This window comes from Ahaetulla prasina, chromosome 4, assembly GCF_028640845.1.
Source record: "Ahaetulla prasina isolate Xishuangbanna chromosome 4, ASM2864084v1, whole genome shotgun sequence".
Taxonomy (NCBI): Eukaryota; Metazoa; Chordata; class Lepidosauria; order Squamata; family Colubridae; genus Ahaetulla; species Ahaetulla prasina.
In genome coordinates this window covers 50,678,453-50,696,225 of record NC_080542.1, presented here as the reverse complement: position 1 = coordinate 50,696,225, position 17,773 = coordinate 50,678,453, and the positions used below count along the sequence as shown (strand labels likewise).

The 17,773-nt window shown below is 38.0% G+C and overlaps 1 protein-coding gene across 1 annotated transcript in view; it reads right to left on the bottom strand.

Moving 5' to 3' along the window:
• LOC131198417 (protein TsetseEP-like) overlaps positions 1 to 16,639 on the bottom strand; it is a 60,775-nt gene extending 44,136 nt beyond the window's left edge. The window contains exons 1-2 of the transcript XR_009155076.1: positions 16,512 to 16,639; positions 12,609 to 13,233 (exon numbers count right to left, since the gene is read on the bottom strand). The gene's annotated coding sequence lies outside the window, so the exon portion shown is untranslated. Of the gene's footprint in view, positions 13,234 to 16,511 lie in introns of the transcript that reaches the window.
• Between the last annotated feature and the right edge of the window lie 1,134 nt (positions 16,640 to 17,773).

Below are 17,773 nucleotides of genomic sequence, written 5' to 3'. Positions count from 1 at the left end.
TTTTATTACTTTTTTTGCAACAAACAAACAAAAAGAAAATACATTATTACACCGTTGTGCTATACATAAAAGGAAGATTTGGGTCTTCGGATATATCCTCATGATTGCCAAAATCCACGTTCTCGAGGTACAGGTACTGAAGCGTCCAATGTTCGAAGCGCAAAGTCCACAAATGGTTTCCAAGTCTTCCAGAAAATATCTTCTTTATACACACCACTTCTAATTTTAATATCACATGTCATTTTATCATTTAAAGCTAATTTCCACATTTCAGAATTCCACTCTTCTATTCTAAAAATCACATCTAGTTTCCAATATCTAGCTATTATAATTCTACCTATTATAATCATAATTCTAATCAATTCTTTTTCATATTTTGTTAATTCTATTTCCTTAATTACCAACAATAATATAGTTTCCACTCTCAATGTTATTACTTTCCCCATCATTTCAAATATAATTTTCTCCAATTGTTGCCAAAACTTTTTAACCTTATCACAATTATACCACATATGTTCATAAGTCCCCAATTCCATCTCACATCTCCAACATTTTTTACTAATTTTTTTATCCATTTGTGACAATCTTACTGGAGTCAAATACCATTTCCAAACAACTTTATAATTGTGCTCTTTAATCCTTATAGATAAAGTTCTCATAATTCTATTCTTCCAATTCACATTCCAATCTGACTCTGGTATTTCAATATTAAGATCTTTTTCCCAATTTGTCCTCATCACTCTTTGTAATTTTTCATCAGAATTTATAATCTTATAAACCCTACTAACGAGTCCCTTTAGCCCAATTTCATCTTTCATAATCCGAGATACTAAATATTCAAATTCAGTTTCACATCTATTTATCGAATAATTTTCCCTTAGTTTTTTTGTCCATTTTTCTATCTGTATTTTTTCAAACCAATTTAACCCTAATTTTTCAATAATTTCTTTATTCCTCCTTTCATTTTCCATAACTTTTATCGAATCTCTAATAATTTCTATATTTTCCTCTTTAATCACTTCATTACGTTTTATATTATTTTTAATCGGCCAAATTCCAATTGTTTCCCCCAAAAAGATTATATCCGGAATTAAAATTTTAACAAATTTATTCCACATTTTACTTAATCCCTTTAACCAATAACTTCTACTTACACATTTTAAATTTGCTTTATCTAAAAACCACCTTGATCCAAATTTCTCTATATCCCTTAACTCTAAGTCTCTCCAATAGTTATCTTCACCTTTAAATATTTTTACCACTATCCGGATACCATACGCACAGTAATAATTAAATAATTTGGGGATTCCTAATCCACCTTCCTTTTGATTTTGATACCACATTTTCTTCACTAATCTAGGTCTTTTACCACCGTTACAAAATTTATCCAGTTTTTTCTGATATCCTTCAATATCTTTCTCTGTCAAATTTAGTGGTAGCATCTCGAATAAAAAGTTGAACTTGGGCAGCAACATCATCTTACACATTGCAATTCTACCAAACCAAGACAACTTTAAAATTTTATATTTATCTATCTTCTTCTCAATTTCGTTAATCACCACATCATAATTAAGTTTTTTCAATTCTTTAACCTTAAGTGAAAGCACTATACCCAAATATTTCAATGTGTTTTTAATCCTTATTCCAAATTGCTCTTGCATATTCTCAGACTCATTACCATTACTATCCATCAATAATTCTGACTTTGACCAATTTACTTTCAATCCTGTCATTTCCTCAAATTCTATCAAATGCTTATATATCTTTTTCAGATCTTCCTCTACATTTTTCAAAATAATTAAAGTATCATCCGCATACAAATTTATCTTATACCCCTTATATCCTTCTAATTCTTCATCTTTTTCTATCATTTTTGTCAATATTTCCATAGCCAATAAAAATAATGTTGGGGACAGGGGACATCCTTGTCTCGTACCAGCTTCTAATTTTATCTCTTCAGTTAATATTCCATTCACCTTCACTCTTGCACTGCTCTTTTGATACAATTTTGAAATAACATGTATAAACTTATTACCAAAGCCTAAAGCCTCCACAATTACTTTAATAGTTTCCCATTGTACAGAATCAAAAGCTTTAAAAATATCCAATGATACTATACCAATTTTATCACCATTATATTCAGCTACATCTATAATATTTAATACTCTTCTAACAATATCACTCATGTATCTACCCTTCACAAAACCTACTTGATTATAACTTATATATCTATCTATAAATCTATTTAATCTATTGCTTATAATAGCAGTAAATATCTTTGCATCCTGATTAATTAAAGAAATGGGCCGATAGGACTCAATCCTTTCTAAATCTTTATCTGGTTTAGGAATTAGGGATATCACCGTTCTATTCCATGACGAAGGTACTTCCCCACCATGTAATATTCCATTGAATAATTTTTGCAATCTTGGTATTATTAATTCTTTAAATTCTTTATAAAACTCAACAGGTAATCCATCCTCGCCTGGAGCTTTCCCTAATTTTAATTTTTGTATTATTCCATTAATCTCATCTTGTGTTATATCTTCTTCCATCAATTCCTTATATGTTTGATCAATTTTCACCACATACTTTTCTAGATAGCTTTGCAATTTTCCCCGATTAATTGGTTTCTTTGAATATAGATTCTGAAAAAAATTTCTAACCACTTCACATTTCTCTAATTTTTTATAACATCTTATACCTCTATCATCTATCAAAACTCCAATTTCTCTCTTCTCTCTTTTATCTTTCGCCATCTTTGCCAATAATTTAGAATTTCTATTACTAAATTCAAAAAAATTCCTATTTAAAAATCTCAAATTTCTTTTTACTAACTCTGTATCTTCTTCTATCATTTTATTTCTTAACATATTAAGCTCCTGAAAAAAATTTTTTTCTTTAGTAAGCAAAAATTGATTTTCCAATTCTTTAATCTGATTTTTATCTCTTTCCATTTTAATTTTATAATTTTTATATTTCCTACTTGATAATTTGATACTCTCCCCTCTAAACACCGCTTTCATCGCATCCCAAACAATTTCAAATTTAACCTCCCCGTTATCATTTAATCTCCAACTTTCCTCCAGTTTTTTAAGTATCCATTTTTTATCCTTTTCATTTTTATACAATTTCTCGTCATATCTCCAATAGCTTCTTTTTTTCTCAAAATTAAAATCTAAGTCCACCATAACTTCTGCATGATCAGAATCTTTAAAAATTCCCACATCTACCTTATCCACATTATTCAACAAATCTTTAGAAAGAAAAATATAATCAATTCTAGAATATGTATTATATATCTTAGAGAAAAAAGTGTATACTCTCTCAATTCCTTTAACCTCTCTCCACACATCGACCACGCCGTTTCGAAGCATCCACATATTTAAAATCCCCATTTTATTTGCTCCTCCACAGCGGGTGGGATTAGTACTGTCTATTTTATCTCTGATTAAATTAAAATCCCCAGCCACAATTACTTTCCCTACACTTTCATTCTCCAAAATTTTTGTTATTTTTTCAAGAAATTCTCTTTGTTTTTCATTCGGTAAATATAAATTAACAAGTGTCACTTTTTCCTCATTAAGATTTCCAACAATTATTACATATCTTCCATCTTCATCCAAAATTACCTTATGTTTTTCAAAGTACACCCTATCTGATATCAGTGTTGCAACTCCTCTAGCTTTTGAAGTTCCAAATGCTTTTTCATATATTTGCATACCTTTTATATACATTCTATTTGAATCTTCAGATTTCTGATGGGTTTCTTGTAGAAATAAAATGTCTGGTAAATCCCTTTTAATCTTAAATTCCAATCTTCTTTTAATCTGATTCCCTGTACCCTTCACATTCCATGACATTATTTTTATAACTCCCATTTAAAATATAAATTTTTTAATCCTATCCCCGCATCTTCCTTTCTGTGCCCACCACCCAACATTAAACTACCATATAACCTATATTTAACATATAAGCAACAATAAGAAAACAGAAAAAAAACAAAAAACAAAACAAACAATAAAGTACAAACAATCTTCTTCCCCCACATCCTCATCGGTTTCGCCTCTATAAAGAGAATGGGGGAGAGGGGACGTGCCAATGCCCGGGCCACTTCTTTCGGGCTGTCTATTTAAATTCATCACTCAAAAAAAAAGATAGCGATGATTCTCTCCCGCATTCAGCTTCGTATTTTCCAAGACTCTTATCTGCTTCTTCTCCTGCTGTATCCTCACGACTCTTCTTCTGTTCAACCAACACAGGTGATATTTCTTTCCTCTTTAACCCTTTAGAGTCTTGCCCTCCAATAGCCCCTTTTTCTTCTTCTGGGATTGATGTTTCCGCGTATGTTCCACCCATCTTAAGCATTTGATCTTTTATCTCCATTAAATCCTCCATCTCAATCAGTCCAAGCTCCCGTAAATATAATAATGCATCTATATCTGGGGTGATTGTACGCATCCTTCCTTTATAAAAAAATTTCAATTGTTGTGGTGGCCTCCAATTGTATTTAATTCCATTATCTCTCAAAACTTTTGTGATTGGTTTTAAAAAAAATCTCCATGCCCTTTCTTCTCTTGATATATCCGGGAAGACTTGAATAGTCTTCCCTTCAAACTTCAAAGCATCTCCCAACTCTCTCACCTTGGCCATAACTTCCAACTTATCACCAAGATTTGCGAACCTGACAAGCACATTCCTGTTAGAACCATTTTGCCTTCTATATCCAATTCTAAAAACACTTGCCAGGTCTGCTATTGTGAACGTAAGTTGCGTATCCAAATCATTAATCCATTTCAGAACCCGCTGTTTCAATTTATCCTCCTTTTCTTCCGAGATTCCTCTGATAACCAAATTATATTTCCTCATCTCTTCTTCCAAAAGACAAATTCTCTTATCTTGCTGCTCATTTTTATAAAATATTTTGCCAATTTGCCGATCTACTTTTGCCTCATGTACATGCATCTGCTCCATTTCATCTTTAATCATTATCATTTCTTCTTTTTGTTTTGCAAAGTTTTCATTCATCTCTTGCTTCAAATTTTGCATTTCGGATGTCAGTTTCAATGTCATATTATCTATACGCTCTGATAGTCCTGCTATTTTTTCCCCAATTTTATTTAAAGCTGCAGCAAGTTGCTGCGTTTCTGAAAGTTGTTGAGTCATTTTGAAAAAAACCAAAAAATTTCCAAACTAGGATTCCAAACCAATTTTACAGAGGGTCTTAGTGAAGATCAAAGGACGGCAGTCTTTTAATTGAAGCGAAGCGGCTTATTTGCACTGTTATCTCTCAAGTTCAAGGATACTCCACAAAGAAACACAGAACCTCTCAGCTAACATTAATCAGCGCCATTTTTCCTCCACGTCAGCAAAGCAGAAAGGAAGACAAACCAACTTAAACTTCGAAACATGTATATCAGTCCTTAATATTCACTCCTTAGCCTCAGCAATAGAAAAATTTTTTTTAACACAGAACACGATAGTTAATTTTGGAAAAACAAAACACAGCAATTTATTCCAACTTATCGTGTCTGCCACCCGGCTCGGCCATCCCACACTGTAGAAACTCCTTAATTCAAGCCGTTTCAGATGACCTACCAGTTTTAAATTCAATCTGCTGGGCTGTTAACACTTTCACTTCATGATTTATTAACTTTTATCCATAACAGTGCATTCCAAACGGCATAAATTCTCATAAATCTTCATTAATAAGCCCTGTGAAGTGAAGGAAAGGTCCTTATCCCACCACGGTCATGGCCACGCCCCCCCGCAACCTTAGCCATTTCAAACCCCTCCAATCCATACATGCAGCAGACTGACACCCACTATGAAGATGTAGCACGACCACAAAACCAAACAACAGCTATGCAGCTCACCAGCTCAAATTCCCCTGCAACACAGACTAAACTGAGCACAACCAAGTCCCCACCCAAACAGGGCACACCCCCAGCCAATCAGAGCACAAAAAAAAACCCCATCCAATCAGAGCACAGCCAAGCTCCCACCCAATCAGTTCAAACCCCCACTAGCAGTTAAAAGGAAGAAACAGCTGCGATCACACATTGCTCCCAGAAGCACGAAGCTGAAGCCTGAAGATGACGAATGAGACTTCGTCGAAACGTCGCCAAGACATTTCCAATTTTACACGGGAGAAAACCTGAACAAGCAAAGACCTACATACAAACACCCGTGAAAACCTCAGAAAACAAATATATATATATATGTGTGTGTGTGTGTGTGTGTGTGTGTGTGTGTGTGTGTGTGTGTGTAGGTCTTTGGTTATTCAGGTATTCTCCCGCATAAAATTGGAAGTTTCTTGGTGACGTTTCGACGAAGTCTCATTCGTCATCTTCAGGCTGGTGTTTACAGCTTCGTGCTTCTAGGAGCAATGTGTGATCACAGCTGTTTCTTTTTTTTAACTGCTAGTGGGGGTTTGAACTGATTGGTTGGGAGCTTGGCCGTGTTCTGATTGGGTGGAGGTGTGTTCTGATCTGTTGGGGGTTTGACTGTGCTCTGATTGGATGGTGAGGTTGGCTGTTCTCTCATTGGATGGGGGGGTGTTCTGTTTGGGTGGGGGGAGTTGGTTGTGCTCAGGTTAGTCTGAGTTGCAGGGGGATTTGAGTTGGTGAGCTGCATTGCTATTGTTTGGCTTTGCGTTCATGGTCATGCTACATCTTCATGGTGGGTGTCAGTCTGCTGCATGTATGGATTGGAGGGGTTTGAAATGGTTAATGATGCAGCTGCGGTCTGGCTTCTGGTCTGTGGTCATGCTTCATCAGCGGTGTGGTTTTCAGTCTGCTTTCCCCGTGGATGCGTGGTGGTGACATGCTGTATGGGTGTGGGTTTTGCGTCATTCTTCATGTTAGGGACTTGTTTGTCCATAAGAGTGGGCTTCCAAATGGCTGGTAGGCGGGAGATATCATCTCATTTATTCATGCTGTGTGGGCGTTTTTCTATCTCGATGGCTTTTCTGATTATTCTGTTGTCAAAGTGTTCAGTTTTGGCGATAGTTCATGTTGTGTTTTGCCCGCTCTCACCGCAGCCGGGGTCTGCTTATCTGCTTCCGAACACTGAAGAATGTCCTCCCGGCCCCAGCCCTGGCTCCATGCCCAGACAGGCTGAGGAGGGGGCATCTCCCGGCCCCAGCCCTGGCTCCATGCCCAAGCAGGCTGCAGAGGAGGGAGCACCCCCCAGCCCCAGCCCTGGCTCCATGCCCAGGCAAACGGAGCAGCTAGACCCCTCCCCCTCCTCCACAGCATGTGAGCCCGAGGAAAGTTTATTTCCAACAGCAGCTGATTGGAGTGACCCTCGCATCAGAAGACTGGATAGGCGGAGGCAACAGAAGGAAGGGAGGGGCAGGCCTTAATGAGTGCTGAGTCATGGAGCCACACCCCATGGCCTATATAAAGGATCTGCTTTCTGGCAGTCTCTGAGTCAGGCAAAGTCGAACTTATCTTGCTGAAGTCACTTTTTGGTCTCCTGCCTGCTCTGAGGACTTTGCTAGGACTTTGGGCAGAGCTGCAGAGGCAAGCCTGATTCGGATTTCCCTGACCCGGCCGTCAGCGGAGGAGTGGGACACGACAGTTCTGGTATTTTTAAAGTCAATTTTATGTCCACAGGACTTAAATGTCCACATTTAAGGTGTTGGATCAGGGAAGAAGTTGGTTCCTCTTTTTTGACTGAGTTCTTATGTTCTTCAATGCATGCATAAGACCTACATATAGATATATATGTAAGTCTTGGCATATTAGGATCTTTTCCCATGTAAGGTTGAGAGTATCATTTTGACAACGTCTCACTCAACATATTCTGGCTGGTGCTTACGGCTTCGTGCTTGTGCGAGCAAAGCATGGTGGGGAGGTGGGGAGTGCTGGCTTTGTTGCTATAAGTGGGTTGGTTGGCCGTGTTGTTACATCTTGATTGGTTGGTGGAGTTGATGTTTGCAGATTAGTCAGCTGTTTCGTAGCATCCTGTGTGGGTGTGGTCCTAGTTGTGTGCCCATTAGTCTTCTGTGTTGTAACGACCTGAGTAATGGGCTGTGTGGTAACATCCTGAGCTCTTGTCGTGTCCCACTCCTCCTCTGACGGCCGGGTCTGGGAAGTCTGTATCAAGCGTGGCCACGTTTTGTCCTCCTGCTCAGCTGCCGGCAATTCTAGCTCGTGGCTGGCTTCTTGCTCACACGCTGTAGGAGGGAGGTTTGTTTGCTCATTCTGTCTGGGCATGGTGCCAGGGCTGGGGGCTGGAGGCATGCCAGGCCATTCTTCTTCACTATCAGTCTCTGGCTCAGATAGCAGGAGATGGGAGGGACCCAGCTGAGAAGAGGAGGGCGGGTGAGGCACAACAGCTCTAGTGTTGTAACCTCTTGAGTTCTGTGATGTAATGTCCTGAGCAGATGGCTGTGATGCAACATCCCGGGTTTTGGTTTGACTTCAAGTTTGATGTCTTGTCATGTGTTCATGGTGTGTGTCAGTTTGCTTTGTGTGGGGATTGGAGGGGGGTGCAGCAGCTGGTGGTGTCAACGTGGTCTGGCTTCTGCATGGTGGTTGTCTGTGGGATGGGCTTTGAATCTGGTAAGGATGATTGGTGGTGGTGTCATGTGTTATCCTGGGTCCGGTATCAATGTTCGTGGCTGGAACTCATTTGTTGACTAGGGCTAGTTTCCAGATGTCTGGTAGGCGGGAGGTATCATCACATTTATTCATCTTGTGGGGGTGTTTCTCTATTTGGATGGCTTCCATAATTATTTTCTTGTTGTAGTGTTCAGTTTTGGAGATTGATTTGGTTCCTTCACAATCAATTTCATGTCCTGTAGTTTTAAGGTGCTGGAAAAGGAAATTTTTTCTTCTTTTCTGACTGCGTTCTTGTGTTCTGTGATGCGTGCATTTATTCTTCTATTAGTTTGTCTAATGTATGTGGCTGGGCAGATTTTAGTAATAACAATAAAATTAATAAACTATAAAATGAAACTATTAAACCATAAAATGAAAACAAAAACCAGGCTCTGCATTGGGGTGTTTCACCAGCTTCAGATATTCTTTTTCCATCCTTGCACCTGGATTTGCTGAATCTTTTTTTGGGGGGGTGCTCCATAAGGTAGGGACAGCCATAGAAAAAGGCCCACCTCCAAGCTCCCACTAGATGGCAAGACTTCAAGAAAGGACCTGGAGTGTACTTACCCTATCCAATCTGGTAGGAAAGGCAGATGCTGTCAGGGAAAAGCAATCCTGAAAATTTCCTGATCCTTGCCATGTAAGGATTTAAAGGTGACAACCAGGAACTTGAATTACACCCAAAAGAAAAGTGGGAGCCAACACAGCTCATACAACAGAGGTGTAAGATTGGCAAACCTAGAGCTGCATGTGCCACTGTTTTTGGGACCAGTTGTAGCATCTGAGTTGCCTTCAAGGGAAGTTGAAGTGATATTTAAGGAAAAGCCCCATGTAAAGCTCATTGCAGTGATCTCATTTTGGACAAATCCAAATTTGTTCCAAGAATTTTGTAATAAAAAATATAAAGATGTTCTCTAAGTTGCAGAATGGGATGATTCCCTCTCTAGTTTTATTTTGGTCATGTTGCCCAGTGGAATTCACTGGAGAATGTAATTATATTTGGAAGAGTCAGCAGTTAAAAGAAGCCAGCTGTCAAAGAACATGGTGGCCGGACATCAATCAGAGCAGACAAAAACTCAAAGAAGTAGTGCAAGATAGGAAGATGTGGCAATAGGAATACCTGGTCCATAGAATTGCCAAGAATTGGGCATGATTAAATGCATCCTCCTCCTCCTCCTCCTGCTTTGTGAATTTCTTTCTTGTAATGTGTGCCAAAGGGGAAAAAAGAAAGGAAAAATACCTTGCACTTTCAGGACTTAATATCACTTCCTCTTTGGAGGATTCTTCAATATGAGATTGAGCACTGGTGTATTTTTTCCATTCTTCATCAAGATACATTTCCTTAAGCCAAGGAGGCTTGTTGAAAGAAGATGGTGAAGTCTAAGCATGAGGAAAGGATGTGAACAAATGATAAAAGTTCAGTCTGAGATTGTAATGTTCGTGTTGCATTATCATTTTATTTATATCTCAGATTCAAATTCCAGATCCTGGAATGGAGGTTCTTCCTGAAGAAATATGCGGCCAGCAAATTAGAGCAAACTTAACTGTGAACTCCTAATTAGGTCATGAGTTTTAGCTCCCTCTTTCTCTATGATAGAGAATTCTGGAATATATTTTGTACTTCTGCTAATTAGTGTTAGTAGCCAGTAACGTTAGTAGTTAGCTGCAGTTAAAAAAAATATTTCACTATTAGCATTCCTAAATTTTGCAAGTGTTGTTATGTTTAATATATAATTTGAGCTTAATTATGATGTATGAAATAAATGTATGCCTAAATAAGGCTTTTATCAATTCATCTGGTCATTACAACTCTGATTTTAGTGAATTGTTACTATTATTCTTAGGGAATCTTTTCAAAAGACCAATCTCTCTTTATATATGCTATCTCCCACATTAATGGGTTTGACAGAGCTGGAAAAGATACAGTAGTTGCAAAATCTACAAAAGTCATATTTGTTCATCTTGGTAAATTTAATAATTCACAAATGGTTGTAGCAAAATTATCTCCTGAAAAGATGCCATAGTAATAGTAATAGTAATAGTAATACACAAATAGTATTACACAAAATACATAAAACTGTAAGATGTGGTTTACACATCTGACTCAATACACTTCACACATTAAGATTTTCCCTTCAAGTTTTGTGAATCCAGCCTTTGTGGTTTATTCCATAAATACTTGTCTGGTCATCCACAGTTTGGCACAATGTGGGAACTATGTCATAAATATTCCTATCAAAATAGTTTAAAATATTGTTTTTTTCCTAAATACTGTAGCATATATTTGGCCATTTCAAATTGTGAGTTATCTAGAAATTACAGGGGTAGGACAGGCTGGGCTCCAGACCATTGTCTGTTACAACAGCCTTCTCGTTCTACAAAGAGAAGCTAGAGTGGTTCTGAATTACTTCTACTTGAGCAGAAAATAAGGATGCTCCTGTTCTTGAAGGCAACTGATTGGCTTACAGGATCCAGAAGAAATGGTGAGAAATGGAGGGAAACTGGCAAATTCAGGAGTAATGGCTGGGAAGCTGCCATCTTTATCCATAGTACTGTCAATATGGAGCGCTTATCCTGCCTGGCTTAAATGACTTTAAACTCAAATGAGTGACTTTAAAACAGGAAAGCTTCATTTAGAGAGAGGGCTAGAGACTTCAGTTACCAAGTAAAAACCTATCTATGTTAAACACTGCACCCAAGCCTGAAGCTTATTTACTCAGAAGTAAGTCTCATTTAGTTTAATATACTCCCAAAATGACAGGATTATATTTTTATTTATTTAAACGAATTTAAGTAACCATCTAACAGCTGCTATTATTATTATTATCTCTTTTACTCATTAAACATGAAACTCAGTCAACTTAAGCAAAGCTTAAAAATGTGTCACAAATACCACTGATGGTGCTAATGGTTGATATGGGTTGCAGCCGGCATTCTAGATATCAATCAAGTATCTTCTTAAAATAAACGTTGTTCCGAGTAACGCAGTCTTTTGCAGTTCCGCTGGTGTTATTGCAGGAAGCTGCAATTTATTGATGTACTTTGCAAAATTCTTGGTTATGGTGCCAAGTGCCCCGATGATAATGGGTATCACTATCACGTTTCATCCATAATAGTGTAGTTTTGATGGCCAGGTCACAATATTTTGTGATTTTTGCAGTTCTTTTTCTTCGACTGGCATCTCCTGGTATAGCAATATCAATAAATTGTATGCTTCTGTTTTTGAAAACTCTGATATCTGGCATGTTGTGTTGTGCAACCCTAACCCCGCCCCCATTCTCTGCTATGCTATGAAAAGGAAAGCACTTTGGGGAACTAGGGAGGAAAGCATTTTCAGGTTCTTTGAAGGGGAGGGGCAAGATGCATGCTCTTAACTGCACACGCCATGGTTGGTATTGGAGGAGAAGAGGCGGAGAAGCTGGGGATGCTGATGCTTTGGCCCTCTGCCCCCCCACCAGCTGCCCCAGATAAGATCTCCACCATCAAGCTGTTTTGAGGAGATTACAGACAGCTTTGTAGTACTCACTAAGCTGGCTCTTCAGTCACAGCACCCGGCACCTCTCCACCATGCAGTCCTTGCAGAAGGCTTTCACTGAGGAAAGAGCCAAAGCCGCCACCATCCAGGAAGGTGCCCCCCCCCGTCAGCCTGGGTCCTCCCCCGTTTCTCTTGTAGAAGTAGTCAGCCACGTCCTCCGAGACCTGCTTGATGGTGTAGATTTTATCAGGGTGCAGCTTCCCCCTCCCCAAATGACCAATCAATCCCCCACCCCACCCCCATTCCCTGCTACGCTATGCAAAGCACTTTCCCCCCCAATCCAAAAAGTGCGGCTGGCGCTGCTACCTGAAAATGCTTTCTTCGCTGGTTCACCAAAGAATATTGGAGGGAAACTGGCCGCCACCTGAAACGCGGCTCTGTGAATTGCAAACACTCTGTTACAAACACTAAAAAATGAGGAAAAAAAGAATAAAGACCATAACAAATTGATTTGTCTTGCAGAATAGAATAGAATAGAATTTTTATTGGCCAAGTGTGATTGGACACACAAGGAATTTGTTTTGGTGCATATGCTCTGAGTGTACATAAAAGAAAAGAAAAGAAATATCTTCATCAAAGGTACAACATTTACAACGCAAATGATCCAATATTACCTTTAAAATGACAAACAAATAGAAGGGTTACTAGATCTAGAATAAACAATGTGGTTTCTGCTAAAAGAAATAATTGCCTGTTGAAACTATACAGTATATTCCAAGATTTTAAAATTGGCTTGATTTTATATATTCAGAGTTCTAGTATCTAAAATAAAATGCACTTCATTGGGCTAGCTGTACATATTTGCTTGTGATTAGACCAGTTTTCTTCCGTAACTTTCACTCAGTTCAAACATGAATCATTGTTTACAAATCTGAATTCCAGCTTGATTCAGATGAAGCATTTCATCCAACTTGAATCATTTTACAGGTATTTTGATTATAGGACTTTCCCCTCCCCTCAATATTTTAATTACCTCATAACAATAATCTGAGACCCAATAAATGGACAAGTTGTCAATGAACAATTCATTATGAATTCTTAATAAAGCTTGATCCATTTTCAAGTTCCACAGAGGCTGTCTGGATACATCTAGAATTAAAATGAAGGTGATTTAATATTTATGTATAAAAAAATCAGAATTGGATATTTTTGTCTAGCAATTGAGACTTGAGAATCCTGGAATGGTCTCTTTTTTCTTGTATACTTTGAGGCCTCAAAAAACATTTCAGAAAGGAAAACATAACCTTAATATAATGTGATTGTTATATGTTCTCTTTATACCAAGTAAACTTATCAACATAGCAGAATATTGCATTATATAGCAATAAAATAATTAACCAATATAATAAAACTGCATTCGTCAAGATTATCTTTGCATTTTTCTTTACTAAGTACTTGACTTACAATAGTACTGGCCGTTTGAAGTTACAACGGCACTGAAATAGTGACTTATGACTGTTTTTCACACTTGTGACCACTGCAGTATTCTCATGGTCACATGATCAAAATTCAGACACTTGGCAACTGGTTCATATTTATGACATCTACATTGTTCTAGGGTCATATGATCACTTTTCAACTTTCTGGGAAGCAAGAATCTGGAAAACCAGATTCACTTAACTGTATTACTAACTTAACAAATGCAGTGATTCACTTAATAACTGGGGCAAGAAAGGTCATAAAATGGAGCAAAACTCACTTAATAAATGTTTTGCTTGACAATAGAAATTTTGAGCTCAATCGAGGACTACCTGTACCAAGCCAAAGTGCTGATTCCATAAGTGAAAAACAGCACTTTATAGAAGTTTATATAAAGAATAAAGAAAGCCTGAATTATACTAGAAACCAGTAATTTAATATATATATATACTAATGTGCTTTTGTAGATAGGCTGCCTCTGTCCAAGCTGCAGTTTCCCAGTCTATCACTGCTTCATATCCTCTCCTTAAAATACTTCTCTAAGCATGGAATTAATTTTATTTTAACATTAAGAAATAATGATTTATTATTTATAAAAATAAAAAATTAAAGGAAAAGCCCTGGTTACTGAAGATTTTTTTTGATAAAAACAAATGCTTCCTTGTTAAATTGAAGGTTCACACAGAGAAACATTATTTCCTCATTTGTAATTTAGATTTATGTATCAGGAAGATGATAGCTGAGTGAAAGCAGAAGTAGAAAATGAAATAAGAAAGCAAATAGTTGATAGGAACGACCCATCTGATCTTCATTAGATAATATACACAGGGAAAGGGTGGAGTCAAAGTGCTAACGGATGTTTGGATTTTTTTTAAACTTTAGAATAGAATAACAGAATTGGAAGGGATCTTGGAGGTCCTTTAGTTCAACCCCCCCCCCCCCGGCTTAGGCAGGAAACCTTATAGTTTCAGGCAAACGGTTGTCCAATCTCTTAAAAACTTTCAGTGTTGAAGCATTCATAGCTTCTGGAGGCAAGTTGTTCCACTGATTAACTGTTCTGTCAAAAAATTGTTCTTAGTTCTAGGTTGCTTCTCTCCTTGATTAGTTTTCATCCATTGCTACTTGTCCTGCCCTCAGGTGCTTTGGAGAATAGGTTGAGTTCCTTTTCTTTGTGGAAACCTCTGAGATATTGGAACACTGCTATCATGTCACCCCTAGTCCTTCTTTTCATGAAACTAGACATATCCAATTCCAGCAACCCTACTTTATACGTTTTAGCCTCCAGTCCCCTAATCATCTTTGTTGCTCTTCTCTGCAATCTTTCTAGAATCTCAATATCTTTTTTACATTGTGGATGCAGTATTCCAAGTGTAGCCTTACCAAGGCATTATAAAGTGATATTAACTCTTCATGTGACCTTAATTCTATCCCTGTTAATGCAGCCTAAACTGCATTGGCTTTTGATCAGCTGTAGCACACTGCTGGCTCATATTTAAATGATTGTCCACGAGGACTCCAAGAACCCTTTGTTACTAGTATTGAACGAGTTACTACCTAAACGCTACCTGACCATTTGGTTTTTCTTGCTTAAATGTATGTTACGTTTTCACCATTGAATTTCATTTTGTTAGATAGCGCCCTTTGTTCAAGTCTGTCAAAATCCTTCTGTATCTTAGGCCTATCTTCTGGAGTGTTGGCTACACCTATAGCTTAGTGTTGTCTGCAAATTTGATGAGTTCCCCATCTATCCCCTTCAAATCATTAATAAAAATGTTGAAGAGTACTGGACCTAAAACAGAGCCTTGAGGTATCCTACTGCATACTTCGCTCCATGTAGATGCAGTTCCATTGAGGACTACACATTGAGTGCAGTTGGTCAGTCAGTTACAAATTCATCTAGTGATGATGCTGTCTAATCCACATTTTTCTATCTTTTACTCCTGCTATAATATTCCTGTTTTTTTAGCATTTGCAAAATTGATAACTTAATTTGGGCAGAGAAGAAAGCTGTGATTTAGGGGCAGGTAGGGCATCAAATATGATCATTAGCCAAAACCTAGAGTCTAAAATGAATACGACAAGGCAAGATCCCTCTTGACCAGGTGGAGAACTGGCCCACAGCTTTTTTTTTATTTTTGTGCACTGGATTTAAATGCATGTTCAGCTTTTTATTGTTGTTTTTAAGCATCTCCTAATGTCTTCAGAAAGAGAAAACAATAAACTGTAAGCCATGGCGCCCTTGAAGCAAAGAATGATTTTTTTTATTTTTTTATTTTTTTATTTATTTTATTTCTTTTTGTCACAACAGTATACACAAACTATTGTCATAAATAAAACAACATATCTTGAAGATATACATATATATATATATATATATATATATATATATATATATATATATATATATATATATATAAAGTAAAAAACTATGTATCAACTATATTAATTTGATATAATGAAGGGAACAATAGGACAGGAACGGTAGGCACTTTTGTGCTCTTATGCACGCCCCTTATAGTCCTCTTAGGAATCGGGTGAGGTCAATAGTAGACAGTTTTTGGTTGAAGATTTTGGGATTTTGAGTAGAGACTATGGAGTCAGGTAATGAGTTCCAAGCATTAACAACTCTGTTACAGAAGTCATATTTTCTGCAATCAAGTTTGAAGCGGTTGACATTTAGCTTGAATCTATCTAAATTTTGAATCTGTTCGTTAAAAGTGGGGCCTTCCCTCCCTCCTTCCTTCCCTCCCCTCCCTCCTCCCCAACCGTCGGTTGATTCCCACTGCTGAGGAGCTCTTCTCGAAGGGATCTGGAGTCGAGCATCTTTTCACCGGGCAAAGCAAAAGCAAACGAACTCTGCGCCTTTAAAAGCTCCTGCTAGAAGCGCGAAGGAGGCAGCGCTTACGAGGTACAAGAGGAGATACTGTGGCGGGGAAGGAAAGGCTTACCGTGGGGCTGAGCTAAGTCCGACACAAGGAGTGCGATAGGCGCCCCTCCGAGATAGGCGGCCGAGCGACCCCGACAATCCGGTGCCACCATACTTGCTGCTTTGCTTGAAAGCGGACGAGCGCACCGCTCTGCCTGACGGAGGAGGAGGAGGAGCTTCCTGCCGTCTCTTTCTCGTGCGCTCCGCGATATTTGGGGATAAAGCAGCGACTGGTGCTGCCGTTGGGCAGTTGCTGCAGTTGTCTTAGAGTTAGGTGGTCTTGAGCATTGAAGAGAGCGCAAAGGCTGCGAAAACGCGGCTCGGTTGACCAGGCTTAATTTAATTTTTTTTTTTTTTGCATTCACCTGGTTTTGGGTTTATTTTGTCATTTCTTGGTCAATTTTATGCAGTATGTTAAGCTGCAGACAAACTACATAAAGGCTTAGACTTAGAGCAAATAAAACATCATGGAAATGTGGTTAAGATTTAAAACTAAGCAACACTGAAAAAAAAAAGGTCTGACAATATATTCTTCTCTTCTTTGTCAAGCCAACAAATAGCTTGATATGTATATTTAATTATAGAAATATTCAATATTCAATCATAATTGGTGGGTGAGGTGGGTTGGGCTGGGCTGAAAAGAACAACTAGCCCAAAGTCACTAAGCCAACTTTTATGCCTAGGAGAAGATTAGAAATCACAATCTCCTGATTTTTTTAATTGTGGGACTCCTCGCAGGAAGTGCAGATAAATATAATGGAGCACATTTCCATCTGTCTACAATCAAGCTTTCCGCAATAATGTTAGCTTTAACCTCACCATCTTCAGTGCCTTCAATGATCTATAAACTCTTAGACCTTCCAAGCTAGAATTGAGGCAATTGTCCCTCAACATAGCTGGAGGATACCTGGCTTAAGGAGGCTACACTAAAAAACTAAACCAAGTCAGACTATTTAGGCCTTTTTCAACCTGCTGCAGATTCCCAAAACCATTCATTAGCAGTCAATTCAAACATGGATGACAGGCTCAATCCATGTTTAACATTAAACCATAACCTAACATATACCAAAGGCAGCTGGGCTTTTTATTGGAATGGAAATGTCACTGAACTTAAAAATCATCCCTAAATGTGAATCTTTGGGTGGGCAAAAGCCTATCCTAGTACGGAACAACCCTTTTTCTGATCGCACTGTAACTGGTAATATTACTTTTATATCACTTCGGGTTCTTCACTCTAGCCAGCCTTACGCTCTCCATTCCTACATTAACTTGACTGAGTTTCAT